We start from the raw sequence: 13,170 nt of genomic DNA, 5'->3' as shown, positions 1-13,170 counted from the left end.
AGAAAAGTTTGTTTTATTATATTTAATAAACAAAAAGAAGCATACATCATTAACATGAAACACAATTTTATTTAAACACTTAGGATGTCTCTAAGAGATTTATATAATTGAGGCAAAACCGTCTACCTTTATCAGTTATCATTCTCAAGTAGCGGCTGGGCTAAGTCGTCATCCTCTTCCATGTCATTGGTGACCTCAAGATGAGTGGTTTCCTCTTCGTCTGAAGAACTAGACATCATCTCCACTGTCCTCTCCCAGATTGATTATAACCTCGTCATCCTCAGTTATGCCATCTTTTGCCCAGTACTCCTTTTCAATATTTTGCACATGGTCAGTGTACTTTTTCCAAAGTGATGGTGAGACAGACGTCAAGGCTTCAAGTACCAATTGATGACCTAGACAGCATGAAATATATTTATTAGTTAAAGAAAGACTAAAAATCTAGGATTAATATAAATAAAATATTTAATTAGAGTAAGACAAAGATTTAATGAAGAACAAGTTACCAGACAAGCGTTTTACATATAAACGTAAATGTTTACAACTACCTATGAAACTTGTTATATTACGTCTATAAGTGTCATTATGCCATAATTCTTAAAAAAAACAGCTCTCTTTGTGTTGTTTATTGAAAAATAAATATTTAACACATTTATTTGTGTTAAAATGTATTATCAATATTTTTCAATAGTATTTGTTATTGCGGTAAAATTAACGCCTTCATAATCTTACTACTACCGCCTCAGTACACGGCTGTTCAACGGTCCCGCCAAGGGGTCAGGACGTGGGACGCCCACAGTATACTGTGATCTGTCCAAGGCTTTCGACTGTAGGTGTCAACCATTCTGTTCTTTTGGGTAAACTTGAAAGATATGGCTTGAACGGTGCAGCAGCTCTCTCACTCCTTTCCTTATATCTCTCTGAGAGAAAGCAGACAGTTTCTGTAACAAATAAAGGACAACTTCAAAGAGGTTGGTTGAGGACCAGCTCAGGAGTACCTCAAGGCTCCGTACTTGGTCCTTTTTTATTTTCTATATATATATAAACGACCTTCCTTCCAATATGAAATCAGACATTGTTTGCTATGCGGATGACACAACTGCTCTATCTTCTTGTCGTGATATTCACAGCCTCGAAATTATTATGAATCAGTCGTATGTCAGCTTGAATAAGTGGTTTGAGACAAATGGTCTTCTCTTAAATGAAGAAAAAACTAAAATCATGGTTTTCTCACCAACTTTTCGTGATATAGCGAGTTTCAGCATAAATGGTATCAACCCATCAGAGTCTGCCTCTCTTCTTGGTGTTGTCATTGATTACAAGCTCAACTGGTCTAAACATACAGATACGCTATGCTCAATTCAAAGCTGTCATCAATTACCTTTGCTTTTCGAGTTTTAATGCCTGCAGTTGGTAAAGAAAGTATCCTTCAAATTTACTATGCTTATGTATACAGTAGACTGAAATACGCTATTGGATTCTGGGGATATTCTAGTGAAATTTTAAGGGTATTTAGAGTCCAAAAAAGAATTGTTCGCATTATGTCTGCAGCGGGTAACCGTGCTCACTGTAAGCCCTTTTTTCAGCAACTGAATCTCCTCACTCTTCCAAGTATCTATATACTTGAAGTTTTGACTTTCTTCAAAAATAACCCACATCTCTTTGCAGAGAACACTTTAACCGTGCTCACTGTAAGCCCTTTTTTCAGCAACTGAATCTCCTCACTCTTCCAAGTATCTATATACTTGAAGTTTTGACTTTCTTCAAAAATAACCCACATCTCTTTGCCACTTTTAGGCCACAGGGGTAATATGGTCTACCCGATCCATAGATTGACAATTTTTGAAAGGGGCATGCACTATTCAGCCCTACGGCTCTATAACGCGCTGCCTCGGCACCTGAAAAACATAACCAGCTCACAAAGTTTTCTAAAAAACGTTAAAACTATTTTGCTTGAAAAATGTCCGTATTCTGTTCAAGAATTCCTGTCAGATTGCATAAACATGTGAAATAACCTATGTTGACTATTTGAGATTTTATTTAATTATTATAATATTTATCTACTATTTCATCTATGACTTATTTCATGTAACTTTTTGTTATTAATGAAATAAATTATTTCTGATTCTGAAAATGTTTGATTAGATTTGCCCTTTTTTATTTCAAATAGATATTATAACACCGGGCCTAAAACAAGAAATGATGAGACAAATGTTTTATTCACTTTTGGTCTTTTAACTGCTTTGTTTCTATTGTTCAGTGTCATGTATGCATGGTTATATAAATGTCCTATTCCATTGTTTCCATTTCTTTTGAAAAACATTTGTAATACTTCAAAAAATAAATGTTGGAAAGGTAAAATATTAATATTTTGGTAAAGGGGAAAAGATTAATTTCTCTTGTTACGAGATACAATTTTTTGCTTATTGAATTTTTCAAAGCTCCTCCCCAGTAGTAAATATTATATTGCAACCTAAAATTTATAAGACCAAAATTTAATGCTCGTAATAGATCTGTGTTACGTTTATTTCTTATATAATGAAACTTTCCTAATTTGACGCTTTAAAGAATTTATTATATATTCAATATGTTTTCCCCATAACAATTTACTATCTAAAAATACTTCTAGCTATTTAAAACCATTAACTATCTCAATTTTCTTGCATTTACATAAGTTTGATTACAATTAAAATACATTGCCATATCTCCTTGCTTTCATTAACATATACAAGAATTAAGTCGTCGGCAAAAGCATAAATTTTACCGTTAACGGGGTTTTCTACTTTAATGTAAATTAAGAACAATAGCACAGAGCTCTGCGGCACAGCTTTCTGAACTATTTTTGAATCACTATAACACTTTTTAAGATTTATGATTTGTTCTCTGTTTGGTAAAGGTATGCACTAAACCAGCTTTGCATCACTCCTCTTATTTCTGTATGTTCTAATTTTGCAAGAAAAATAGTTTGGTTCACTAGGTCAAATGCCTTTTGATAATCGATAAATAATGCAGATGCTTTTTTGCCTCAATTGATGTTACTATATAAACATTCTACAAAAACTGAAAGCACATCTTCCATGGACTTGGCCTTAGTGAACCCAAACATTTTTCATTTAAAAGTGTTTACTGTTTAAAAAACTAAGAAGCCATTTTTTTTATAATTTCCTCTAGTATTTTAGAAGCTATGGTTAGAATGCTAATAGGTCTCAAATTGTCTAGTTTTATTGAATTAGGTTCCTTCAGTAAAGGAGCTACATTTTAAAAATAGTTTGGGAAGTTGCCTGGCTTAAAACTTAAATATTTAAAATGTGCTCAAGTGCTATGAATGATTTGCTTTAGTACTAGTGTTAGTGCATAAGTTTAATGAACGAGACAGTAACAATTCATGCTAAACAGTGACAAAATGAAATAATGTAATTTTTATGTTAAAAACCTGTACTAGGTGTGAATCACTACAACTCAGTTTTAAGATGCTCACATCAACCAACATCATGTATGAATATTACTAAATGTTAATGAAAACACTACTTTTCCAAATTGTTTATTTTTCAGATGAGTCCTTTCGAAACCAAAGGTTTGATTGAAGACTCTTGGAGCAATTGGAAAATTCTTTAAATATTACTAAATGTTAATGAAAACACTACTTTTCCAAATTGTTTATTGTTTGGACGAGGCCTTTCGAAACCAAAGGTTTCATATTCAGGCAACTCCACAAATAATTTTATTTCTGTAGTTGCCTGAAGATGAAACCTTTGGTTTTGACCAAAAGGTTTGATTGAAGACTCTTGGAGCAATTGGAAAATTCTTTAAACATTACTAAATGTTAATGAAAACACTACTTCTCCAAATTGTTTATTGTTTGGACGAGGCCTTTCGAAACCAAAGGTTTCATCTTCAGGCAACTCCACAAATAATTTTATTTCTGGAGTTGCCTGAAGATGAAACCTTTGGTTTCGAAAGGCCTCGTCCAAACAATAAACAATTTGGAAAAGTAGTGTTTTCATTAACATTTAGTAATATTTAAAGAATTTTCCAATTGCTCCAAGAGTCTTCAATCATGTATGAAGACAGTGTAATTAAATAAAAATGGAAAGGCAGTTGCAGGACTGACCGACATAAGTGACTACTTATTATAAAGGGCTGTGAATATATACCGGGTGAGTTTTTTAAAGTGATCCAATAGCTAACTTTTTAATTACACAACTTAGCACCACACTTTAAATTTGGAACTTGCTCAATTTTAAGTTTCACTCAGGAATACACTTTCAAATTTTTTAAAGAAGGCCGCCATTTTCCAATATGGCGGTTAACTTTAAAATCTTTTATGGAACACCCTGTATTTTATGTTGTTTTTAGATACTACTCTACAAAATAAGACATTTTTGCTTTTGAGAGTTTTCAATATCTCTAATGGTTCAGGAGCTACGTGGACTGGAAGTTTCATCATCAGTCCGAAAAAATCCAAAAACTTCCAGTCCACATAGCTCCTGAACCATTAGAGATATTGAAAAACTCTCAAAAGCAAAAATGTCTTATTTTTGGACATGGATTGTCATGTACTACTTTTCTATTTTCTGTTAATTTTATACATACTGTATTTTTGTAATATTATTAAAATTTCATATACTACAATGATCACTGACTTCTAAATATTGTGATGACTTCTAAAGTAATAAGTTTCATTATTAACTGAGAGTTTTAAAATCAAAGATCCACTACCCATATTTTTCATAGATATATAAAATCAACTTACACTATCCAAACAACAAAAGCATTTTCAAGATTGAATTCTTGTTGGATGCTAAGATTGTTTATGAATTTTCACATAACAAATTTATATAGTCAAATGCAAGAAGTGGCCTATACTAATTGCCTATCCTAGTCGATGTGTTAATCAATGGTGCAATTTCAACCATGACACCAGTTCTTCCTAAATATCCAAAAGCATTCCTCTTATGTATGCTGGAGGAGAGGAGCACTCAGCAAATTATACAGATTGCTCTCTAGGCAAACTAGTAGAATTATTGATTCCTCTGCTCAAACCTGAACATGGCCACTGCTTTATGCTGATGCAGCTTAAAAGGCTTCATTCTTTGTAAATTTGAGGATCTTATGGCGCAGTCAGATCAGAGCAGAGGCATTTTATTAACCTATCAACAGCAGGTATTTATATCTATTTAATTATTTTTGTGAATATATTTATTCTATTGACAATATTTTACATAAAGTAATAGTAAGTTTTAATACCATTTTGACGTGACAACGTCTTAAATTAGGTTGCGGCTCGGAGTCACTCATGAAAAAGTGTAACGCCCGGTAACGTTACGATGCCCGTCCAGTGGGTCCGCCGCACGGGATAAAGCAGATAACTGTGGGTCCGCCGCACGGGATAAAGCAGATAACTATGTTTATTCGTGAAAATGTGGAGTGCTTAGATTCGTCATTTACAACAACTACAACAATAAAGGTAAATAATTGTACACTGATATTTCATTATCGTAAACTATGATTGATTGATTAATTGTTAGATTGACACAAAAGTTGAGAAACTGAGTTTATAGGTTATGTCATACTATTGACAAATGTTGATAGTGTTAAGTAAATTATTAGTTTAAATCACTCTGCAATCAATCGTAATTCAGTCGATTGAGAAGAAACAGCGCGTATTGCTAGTCAAACATTTAAAATAACAAATTATAACCTCTAACCTGTCATAACAGTGCGACCAAACAAACGAACTAAACCGACCAATCACCACGCGCGGAGTTAGAATTTAACTGTGTTTAGCAAGAATTTCAAATTCCAATTTTAGTAAATGTTTTATTCAACTTTACCATTTACAATAAAAAATTGTAATTAATTTCAAATTATGTACAATGTTTTAGTAAACAAAATATATTTCTATAGTTAAAATTTGTGCAATTCTTATTTTCATTCAATTCCTTGTTCCTATTGTGCAATTTAATAATATTCATATCAATAAATATTCTACCGAGAAAAAGACGTTGTCACGTAAAATCTTCGCCCGTAAAACTGACTTTACAGGCAACCATAATGTTTTTGACAGTGTTAATCTTACAACTAAACCCATTTACTTGACTTCCCATACAATTGCCACAGGCACACATTCATACATACAAACATCATGGAGTAGAATCAACCTCCATGATCGTAAGTAACACTTCTGTGAGTATCAATCCCATGTGTGTGTTCCACCAACTGAGTAAATAGTACAGGACACCAGATATTGTTTAGAATTTGTCTTTGCAACTCCAAGTAAATAGCTTGGCTAAACATTGTACAGACATTCAGCTATAATTTTACCTTATGCATTATGCTTGTATCTGAAATTCATTTTACAGCTATAAATTATTTTAAAGTTAATTTATTGTTTACTCCACAAATCACCCTGTCAATACAACTTATTGAGGAGGTGCTGTCCTAGGAAGCGTGAACATGGGATAATCAAATATCAGTAAAACAATATCCACGAAACTGCTGTATTTTTAAAAAACTGTACAGGCCTTACAACTATTTCTGCAGTTTATTTTTCACCTACACATTGTACTAAGATTTAAAAGTTGATAAACTCTTCAACACTTTAGGTCCTTGATTTATGATAGGTGGAGACTTCAATGCTAAATAAGTCATGTGGTTATGTAGTTGTTGTAATCACCATAGGAGAAACTTACAAAGTGTATTAATAACAATAATTTTCATTATTTGTCAACATAGGACCGACTTGTTAGCTAAATGATATCATAAATATCATTTTATAGGACCTTCTAGACTTTTTGTCATCAGAGGTTTTTTTTAAAACTCGTATATGAATATTGTTTCACCCCTTGACTGTCATCAGATCACACTCTCCTGACAACAATAAACACATTAATTCTGTTATTTAAAATCTCCCCACTTTAACACCTTCACTGAGCCACAAGTAACATATAGACTTCAGAACAGCCAGGTTAGTAATAGGATGTAGTTAAATATCAGCTTACAACTCAACATTTTTCTGCATTATAACGAAGGCATAGATAAGGCTTTTGAATTATTTATCTGTTTTTTACAGTTTTCTGCTAATTGACAAGTAAAATACGTAGTAGTTACATTATCTCTAGTTTTCTCTGAATAAGGCGGCTAATTACTAAATATTGATTGATTAATTAATAGTTTATAGGATATTTATCTAGGTTTGTTACTTAGATTTCTTAATTAACTAACAACTTAGGCTACACTGGTTCCACAGTTAACTAGCAAGATAGAGGATTTATTAAGTTACAATTTATAGAAATTGAAAAACGATTAGTGTTAAATTTACAAAGGGAAACTACACAGTAAAAAGGGCCAAAAATGTATTTTGTTGTGAAATATATTTGATTAAATTTCAGTAGAGCAGAAATTCTCAGGGATAACTCAACAAAATATTGAATGAAGGCTTAATTTATTAATAGCATGCATACACAGTCAAATAAATTATAAGTAAAATTGTTAAAATATTTAAAATTTATCCAAATATTTAGTGAATTAAGTGAGGGTTACAGTTCTTGCAAACAAGTAGAATTAATATTTGAAAGTTCTTGAATTTTAAGGAAGTGTTTAGAAGTCAAAGTATTTGTCTCTTTGATTTTAAAGTTCAAAACGGAAGATGTCGGCAAATACAAGATGTCTCACCACTGGTGTCTCCTTTACCACAGGGGAGTATTTGATGCTTAAAAACGGGAATTCAAGAAAACAACTGTGATACCGTTACGTAGATTAGGTTGAAAAAAAGTTTGATTAATTAAAGTTTAAGAATAGGGGAATAATTAACTGGAACTAAAACTGTCTTCTCCTGCCATACATGGTGGTAGCTGGAAGGGAGGAGATGTTTCAGGAAATTGTATAATAATTAATTAGTTCAACAATGAGGGCAGAAAATGGCATTGGTGAATCACATTTCTTCTTTTTGCTAGTCACTTCACTGAACTATAAATCATTGATGAGGTTTAGAATTGGAAATAGTAAATAAAATAAAATCTTTACTTAATAATAGTGCATACACAGTTTCCAGAAGACGGTGAAATGGAAAGTAGTGATTAACCATATGAAAAACAAGTTAGAAGTTAAGATGATTTGACAACTTTAACTGAGGTTACTGATAAAATATTTACATGTGTATTAAATTTATATTTATCTGGAAGTGATCATCCTTAAAATAAGATGGGGGAAATTAATTTGATTAACAATAAATTTACTAAGAACATTAGAGGAGATGAAATATTATGCTAAAGTGTTATGATAAAACAAGGTAGAAGTACGCCTTCGCTGAGGTTGCAGACAAAATTTAAAATGTATAGCTCCTTTCATTCTCCAGATGATTCTCATTCACAAACAGACAGACAGAATCGTACAAAATAGAAGTTAACACTAAAGACGCATTATAGATCTCATTCTTGTAGAAATAAAGTTTCATACAAAATTTAAAGTTACATACGAAATATTTCTCGACATATCTTGCAGATGAAAACCTGACTTGGAACCAACATGTGGCATATGTATTAAACAAGATTTTGTCAGGGATTTATGCACTGAGGCGCATGTTGGAATTGTGTGATTTGGATGTTCTGAAAAAGTCTACTTTGCAACATTCAAGCAAAATCTGGATAAAATATTGATAAATCAAAAAAAGCAATAAGAATCATGCTAAACTGGAATAGATTACACTCTGTGAAACACCTTTTTTGTAAACTTACCCTACCATTTATAGTTTCACATATTTACAATACACGTAACAAAATCACAACTGACAGACACAATCTGAAATTAAATGAAATGAAAACAAGCTTTATTGGCCAAAAATACTATAATCAGCTACCTAAGGAAATAAAAAATTATACATTCAGATTTTGTTTATTAAATTGAATTTTATATCAGTGTTTGAATAATAAAAGTCTACTAACCAAGTCACTATAAAATTATAATTGGATTAGTTAGACTACATTTGTTAATATTTCAAATGTTTTGAATCTCTTATGGGTGTATTGAGTTTGTTTTTTAATTAATTTTGTTATTCTTCTATTTTCTCGTTGCTATTATATGGTTACCCATGAGACAAATGTAAAAATATTCGCTAACACTCAATACCCAAATCCCATGGAGTGACTTGTACCATCACCGAACTCAGTACCTCTCATGTAGAAACAAGCTTCATATCCAATTTCAAGTTTATAGGTCAGTTCATTTTTTTGGACAGACAGAGAGAAATTAAGGTTTTTCCAGCCCCATGAGTGGTAGGCTTCTTTAAACCTCAGCCAATTAATGAGACACTTCACATGTGTTCAAGCCTAATCCTGTTCACGATAATTTTGATATTAATCCAGTAATATGAGAATTTCTCGACCCAACTAACCAACATGCACTGCCAGTCAGTCCTTTTAAACCTACAGAGCTAAAGAAGACCATTGACAAATTGAATCATGAAAAGCTCCAGGTTTATGATCTTTTAACAGGAAAGTACTGAAAGAACTTCCGAGAAAAGCAATATACTTAGTAGTAACAGTACAAGGCCTATTCAGAAAGTAAGGAATGTTTCCGCCTGACACCACCAGAGGCGTGCCAATCACATGTACGAGGGGTATTAGAAAAATAAGGTTTCCTATGCCGCCGAGACAGAATGCGATATGTTGGGAGAAATCTGGCAACACTGTCTTACTCATCAGCTGTCCCTGTCTCTATCCATACCACTCGCGCCTCACTACGTCCAACAGTGCCGGCCTAGCTGCCTTCAAAGATGGAGCTCGGAAATGGTGTAGAGAATTCAGTGAAGGGCACATGGAAATTCACGATGAAAACCGAAGTGGACGGCCTTCAGTTTCAGATGGAGTTTTTGAAAAAGTTGAGACAATATTGCTTGAAGAACGGAGAATCACCATTCATGAACTTGTTTTGCTTATTCCTGAGATTTCCAGCGCCACAATTCATAAGATTTTAACAGAAAAATTAGGCTATCACAAAGTGTGTGCACGGTGGATACTGCGAATGATCACGGATAACTATAAACAGCAGCGTGTCGGTTGCAACAAGGTTTTGCAACAATGTGAAAACAACAAGGAAGAATTCTTGGATTCCATTGTTACAGGCAATGAAACATGGGCGTTTCACTTTACCCCCGAAACCAAGCAGCAATCACGTGAATGGCGTCACTCAACTTCGCCTAAGCCGAAGAAGTTCAAGCAAACACAGTCTGCTGGAAAAGTCATGACAACCGACTTTTAGGACAGGAAGGGCCTGCTTTTGATCAACTTTTTGCCTCATGGAACAACAGTAAACTCTGACAGATATTGCGACACATTAAGAAAACTGAGACGCATGATCCAGAACCGCCGGAGAGGAAGATTGTCCAGTGGTGTGAGGCTTCTCCATGACAACGCTCAACCTCATGTCTCACGTCAAACTCAAGAACTGCTGACAAATTTTGGCTGGACTATTGTGCCCCATCCCCCTACAGCCCAGACCTAGCCCCAAGTGATTATCACTTATTCCCAAAATAAAGAAACACTTGGGTGGCCAACGCTTCAGTACCAATGATGAAGTCAAGGAAGAGGTTACTCGATTCCTAAAAGGATTGGGGGCAGAATTCTACAACATGGGGATAGAAAAGTTGGAGCATCGTCTACAAAAGTGTTTGAACAGAAACGGTGATTATGTGGAAAAATAGCTTAACTTTTAAGTTTTAAATTGATGTATAACACTAGAAATATAGAGCTGTCTATTTTAAAAAATCATGGGAACCTTATTTTTTCTAATACTCCTCGTACATCGGGTGTGCTCATGCTCTGCACCTCAGTCAGTGTCAAGCTGTGACAACGGAAATATCTTTGCACTGCCTGTTATTTTATATTCAAATTTGAAATGTGTGCTGCAATTCAAAATCCCACCAGTTGTGAAGTGCGGTCTGTGATTAGTTTTTGTACGCAAAAAACTCAAAACCAATAGAAATTCATCAGGAACTGTGTGAAATGTGTGGGAACAACCTGGAAGTTCTGTCAGGAAGTAATGCATTCAGATTAAAAATGACAGAGCGAACATTCATGATTGAGAAAAGAGTGGACATCTGAGCAATGTGACTGACTATCCGGTCACCAACAATATTTGTGAAAAACGCTATTACACAATAACTAAGCTTTCTTCATGTTTCCCACAAGTTTCACGGACTTTATTGTTTGAAACTGTTTCACAAAAGCTAGACTACTACAAATTTTGTTTAAGATAGGTGCCAAAAACGCTTACAAATCACTATAAAGAACAATGAATGGGGGCAGCTTTGACATTTTTGTAAGCCTACCACAGTCATGGTGATGCACTACTGTATCGAATCGTAACAGGAGACAAAACCTGGGTGACACATGTGAATTGTGTCACAGTCCGTGGAGCGGGGCACACAAAAAAACCAAGGAAATGTCTGCAAACTTTGTCGGCAAGGAAGATATGGCAACATTGATCTGGGACAGGCAAGGTGTTCCTCTTATTGATGTTCTCAAACATGGTACTACAATAAACTATGAGCGGTAGTGCCCCACAAAGCAAAACCTTAGGAGAGCTGTTTAAAACAAGCGTCAAGAAAAAGTGTCATCAAATATTTTACTTTTGCATGACAATGCCTGGCAAACTGTACACAATGACTCTTCAACTAGGAAGTTTTTCCTCATCTTGCTCCAAGTGATTTTCACTTATTCCCGAAAGTGAAGATCTGGCTAGCAACACAGCCTTTTGACAATGACGAAAGTACGTGTCTCTGAGTGGCTGAGATTACAGGTGGCAGGAATTTCAAAACTTCTCCACCGCTATGATAAGTGCCTGAATTTGTATAGTTATTATGTAAAAAAAGTAGTATATTAGTCTCTCTTTGACATGCATATAATAAAATGTATTTCTTGTACTTAGTTTTTTAAATTGCAAAACGTTCCTTACTTTCGGAATATCGCTGGTATACTTAATCTAGTTCACAGACTTCAATACTTTGTATCTCAATGGAATATTGCTCAAATCGCAATGTACCTAACCCAGGTAAATCTTCTTTCTTCAATCAATACTCTTAAAACATTTCCATAATATCTTATATTCCATAAGCGTTTATAACCACATATATATTTTCAATACTATGCTGACCGATCAGGTTGGTTTCATACAAAAACATTCAACAACTGAACATTTGCAGTGAGTGGTGGATATAGTACCACAAGACTTAAAATTGCTTAAAAGTTTTGTTCTGCAGGATTTGTTGTGGTAAATCAAGCTCTTGGTAAGGTCTAACATTAGGGGTGTTCAACTCTTTGAGTGTTGTAGTTATTTTTCTATGTAACCGCCTTAAACTACCAGCCTGATTTTTGTACATTGGCAAAATTTTCAGAAAAAAACACTGTTTTACTGTTTAACAATAACCACTTAACAGATTTGTAAAAAGTGCTCCTAGTCAAACTCGTAATCCACATCTAACGAATTCCAATTCTGATAAAGAAAAATATGTACATACACAAATCTGATAAGCTTACTTTGGTTAAAGGTGTCTACTTCAGACTGTATCATTTCTGGTTCCACAGTTGAGTTTGCCTTAAAGCCTCGTTCAAAACACTATAACTTTCAAAAATCTACTTCGGTCAAAAAGAGACTACTTCTCCAGAGATCTTGTAATCTACTTTCAATCTAAGGTATTTCATAAAAAGGACTGAGTTTGGCTGGTTATCCCAATGAAGAAACTATACTTACATAGGTAAGCCTGTTATGGTCTAGGGGGAATTCATATCTATTTACGGTAGGAATATGGAGGAAATTCTTATTAAGTTCTTGCAACTTTCCAAAATAATAATTTATAAGGTTTTGCACTGCGAACTCTTGTTGTTTTTCAGACTGTAGTCTGGGAAAGAATGGATCGTTGATGCATGTTAGTACTCATTTCCAAACTTTTCCTTAAGCTACTTATAAAATGCCATATCACAATGTCAAGGAAGCCCACCAGTTTAGAGTGCCATATGAGAACACATTCACAGCTTTGTTCATTAAGGTTGATTTAATAACAGGGTTTAAATAATATTACAATGCATTAAATGTTTTTAATTCATCCCTGGTGCAATCTAGAGTAAAATTTAGATAAATTAACTTTGTATTTGCTATCTGCATCAAAGCAAGATA

The sequence above is a fragment of the Homalodisca vitripennis genome, chromosome 5 (genome assembly GCF_021130785.1).
Source record: "Homalodisca vitripennis isolate AUS2020 chromosome 5, UT_GWSS_2.1, whole genome shotgun sequence".
Classification (NCBI taxonomy): Eukaryota; Metazoa; Arthropoda; class Insecta; order Hemiptera; family Cicadellidae; genus Homalodisca; species Homalodisca vitripennis.
This window is presented reverse-complemented; position numbering follows the sequence as displayed.